Source organism: Leptopilina heterotoma, unplaced genomic scaffold (genome assembly GCF_015476425.1).
Source record: "Leptopilina heterotoma isolate Lh14 unplaced genomic scaffold, ASM1547642v1 Lhet_237, whole genome shotgun sequence".
Lineage (NCBI taxonomy): Eukaryota > Metazoa > Arthropoda > Insecta > Hymenoptera > Figitidae > Leptopilina > Leptopilina heterotoma.
In genome coordinates, this window is record NW_025110953.1 from 1,686,768 (window position 1) to 1,691,607 (window position 4,840).

The window sequence follows — 4,840 nt, forward strand, 5'->3', positions numbered from 1 at the left end:
CTTTATTTACAATTCAATGTTTCAGTAAAATGACTTTTTCTACTAAAACATACCATTTTTTTATTCTAAAGTTTATTTAGTACTAGCCAAACTATCCTAACCATCCTACTAGCCACAACTATTCGATACTATGTTGTATCGAACTGCTTATTGTAAACAATTTAAACTCCATTTTATTTTAAAAAAATGTTTAAAGAAATAATTATTATTACCTAACAAAAAGATTGAAATAATTAAAGGTAGAAAAAGTTAACAAAGAATTTACATTACTGGACCTAAACTATAGCTAGAACAATTCTAATTAGTATCTGGGTCATAAAAATTAATTTAATTCACAATTAATAAAAAAATAGCCACAGCCGGTAATCAGCAGGAGGTGAAAAATTATTTTTTGAGCAAATTTTTATCTTTTACATTGCTTATTTTAAACAATATAAAGCCATTTTAATTTAAATATAGTTTTTAAAGAAATAATAATTATTGCACACTGAAAAAAGCTTTACTTGAAACAGCGATATGTTTCTCTAGAATAGCGAAAGTATTATAATTGAAGCACTGAAAAATTTCGCTAATAAAGTGAAATCTGTAGTTTATCCAGGTAAATATTTTTTGTCGTGCATAACGAAAAAAGAATTAAATTAACGTCAGATTTTCTAAATTCAAAATAACGAATTCAACATAGAAATTAATCATTTTAGAACTTTACCAAATTCACCTCAGAAATCACTGAATCCGATAAATTAGAAGAAAGTCAGACAAAAAATTTCGTATCTTTTGAAACTACTATAACTGCAAAAAATTAAATTAATTGAAAAATGATAAAGTTAAACAACTTTTAATTAAAATTTCTTTGGAAAACAAAATATCTATAATATAAATACTAACTATAACTTGCATTAATTATTTAATTACAAGATGTAATATAATATTATAATGATTGCCCCTAAATTTTAATTCTATACGTTGGTTGTTTAATTGAATTTTTAACTTAATAATTATTATTTACTCTGCAGGTATGTGTCCATAATTTAATGACAACATTATTTTAATATTGGGAATAGATATTTGATGTAATATATTTTTAATTGAAAAAATTGACAATATATTTTCATTGATTTGTTGAATATTCTATAAATCACGTATTAATTAAAAACATGAAAATTAAGACACGTTAAAAGTTTATAAAATAAACATGATATTAGACAATATTTTTATGTAATAAAAAATATAAAAATAAAACTTGTATTAAATTTATTACTATTTTATAAAATATACTTTGATAATTTAAATTTATGTTGTAGTCTTTAATAATACCTATATAGTAATTATTTTAAATTATTATGAAAATAGTTAATAATTAATAATTTTAAATTATGAAAAATAAATATTTTATTTTTAACAATTACATTATGTAAAGTTTTGCAAGTTAAAAAATTATTAAAAAGTTAAAAAACTAAATATTCTGTAATTAAGAAATTTATAAAAATAAAATTCAATTGAATGTAAATTATATCAAATAACTTTTTTCAATATATTGAAATAATGTTAACATTAAATTATAGAAAAGTATTTACCTTTAGAGTGAATGATAGTTGTATAAAGCTAAAAATTGAATCAAACACAATAACAGTACTGCCAGATGATTAAAACGACAAATCTTCAGACTTTTCTTATATTTTATCTTCGCAGAAATCTTTAAATTAGTCAAAAAACTTTCTTTAGATTTTGGTTGTAATTTTTTCTAGAATATGATAAATGAAATTAAATTTCACAAAGAATTATAAAGAAATACATTAATTTTGCTGTATTTGAATCTGTTCGCAATTTGAAAGTAAAAGTTTTCAAAATTTTTAATTTTAAAAATTAATGCACTGAAAATGATTAAATTCATGCAAAGTTTTTATTGAAAAATTTGGAAATAATTAGTCATTTGATTTTTATAAAAAAATTTTTTAAATAATTTAATTCTTTCCAAAGAATGTTTTATTAAAATTTTTTTAAAATTATTTAATTCTTTCGAAAACTGTTATTATTAACATTTTTGAAAATAATAAACAAGAATAATTAATTATATAGTTAATCTGAAATTAAAAAATTAATGTTTATATTTAAAAATATAAAATTTTTTGATTTGCAAAGTAATAAATGGAACAGTAATAAATACTTTAGTAATTAATAATTATTACATTTATTATTATAATCATAAAAACGTAAAGAACAAAAATTATAATTTATCTTTAAAAAATGGTTTATTTATATTATTTAAATGTTTATAAATATTTTCATTATTACTTGATATATACACAGCCTTCACAAAATTTTCAAACAATCTTCAAGTTTTTACTATATATTTCTTCCAATCTGGCAGCACTGAACAATAATAACATGAACATTGAAAAATTTGACATTTAAAAATATAAAAAATGCCAATACTTAACCCACAAAAATTAATTTTCAAAACAAACAAATGAATGCAGATAATTTGCTAACGGAAAGGAAACTTACGATTATTATAATGTATATATGTATATATTTATTGTCTGGCTAAAATGACTTTTTCTACTTAAACGTTAATTTTTATACCTACACGAAATTTACAATTCAATGTCTGACTAAAATTACTTTGTCTACTTAAAGGTAAATTTTTTTTATCTAAACTCTATTCACTATTTACTGTCTGACTAAAATAACTGTCTCTACTAAAACATAAAATTTTTTTAATCTAAACTTGATTTAGAATTTACTGTCTGACTAAAATAACTTTTTCTACTTAAAACATTTTTTTCTATCTAAACTTTATTAACAATTTACTGTCTAACTAAAAAGGATTTTTCCACTTAAATGTAAAATTTTCCTATTTAATCGTTCTTCACTTGAAAAACGAACTGTCTTAAAAAAATGTAATGTCTACTCTTTAATTCAGTAAAATTCTTTAAAAAAATTAAGTAAAAAAAAATAACTGAAAAAAAAATTAAACTTGACTAAATTGAATTAGTTAAAAAAATTTACTGAAGTATCAGTTATTTTGAACTAAATCAGTAGAAATATTAATATTTAAATTATTTAGTGACTGACTTTTTACTTCTAAATCAGTTATTTTTGACTGATTCAAATTAAATTTTCCATATACTGAAAACAGTTGTTTACCGTTCTGCTGAAATATTTAATTAATTATTAAAGAAAATTGATTTATATTAAAAAATATTTATCAACTGTAAAATAAAAAAAAATCATGTAACAAAAAGTGCATCTAGTACTTAAATTTAAATCTAGTACATATATGTATAAAGTTTTATATAGATTAAAATTTTATGTTAATTTAGAAAGTATTTGTAATATCATACACTCACTTAGATTATATTATAAAATTTTGCTCGAAAATTGAAAAAAGTGGGTATATTAAACACTTTATGAAAGAGATCAGCGAGCGTTAAATTTAGCAGAAAGTAGAGAATATATTCTTTCATCTTATACGTGTGTTCCTCTGCTTATGAGGACAAAATGAACGTAACAACGTGGTACTTGCGAGTAAATGCTCGTTCATCTCTCCCTTATTCTCCGCCCTCGCACACCGACGTATATATCGTATAATTATAATCCTAACCGTGAAGCATTAACAACTCTCGCATATGTAAATTAAATGCACAGTTATATTCCCACTATATATATGTATATTTCTTCTTGTGCTCCTGTGATGATGAAATATAACCAGATTCCAGGGATCAGTATCTTTTTCCGTTAAAATACAGTAGAAAGGTGAATTATACGATAATTTTTCAAAAAAATTTAACTATTTTTTTAAAATTTTAATGAAACTTTCGAAAAAAATTCAATTATTCAAAAAAAAATTTCATAAAATTCCTTGAGAATTAAATTTTTTTCAATACAATTTTAATTCAAATTCATGAAAGAATTTAATTATTCAAACGGTTGAATAAATCACCCTACATGCTTTTAATTACAAAAAAAAATTTGCAAAAAGTATTGTTTTATTTCAAAAAAATAATTTATCAAATTTTGTGAAATTGTTCCTAAAATAATATAAATACATAAAAAAAAAGACAGAAAATATAGTTTTAAAAGATTGCATTGAAAATTGATTAATATTAAAAATTTAATTTGCTTAAAATTTGAAAGAATTGAAATTCAAATGCAACTGAATTTCAGCCAAATTAAAAATAAGATGAATTACAGAATACAAAAATTTAAAAATATTGACGATTCGGATATTTAGAATCAGTTAAGATTTTAAACTTTTAATCGATGGAAGTTTCAATAATTTAAAATTTAAATTTATTGAAATATGAATTCATTAATTGAGAAGCAGTATAGGCTTGATTAAAATTTGAAAATATAAAAATTTTTCAAAATAGATAAAATAGGTGAAAATTAACGGAATAGATGAATGAAATAGATGACAAAATATTTAAAAAGGGTAAGAATGTGATTTGAATTTATTTAATTAATTAATTAATTTATAATTTATTTTATTGTGTTGAAATCAATTTTTGTAGAAAGTCGCATATAATTTAAATAATAAAGATATTAAACTTTTTCGTTTGGCCTCATGTCCAAACAAAAAAGTTTGGAAATTTTTATTTATTTATTTAATTTATTTTATTATATTAGTATTTATTATATTATTTGTATATTATGTATTATTTATTAATTAATTTGATTAATATTCAATTTCCACTATAATTTAGTAAATCAATTAAAATTTAATTAAGTAAAATAATTTTATTTGATAACGTACATATAGGTATACATAAGTGTAAATATGTGTAAATATGTATATTTTTGTAAACGTGTGTAAAAATTGTTTATACGTAACATATGT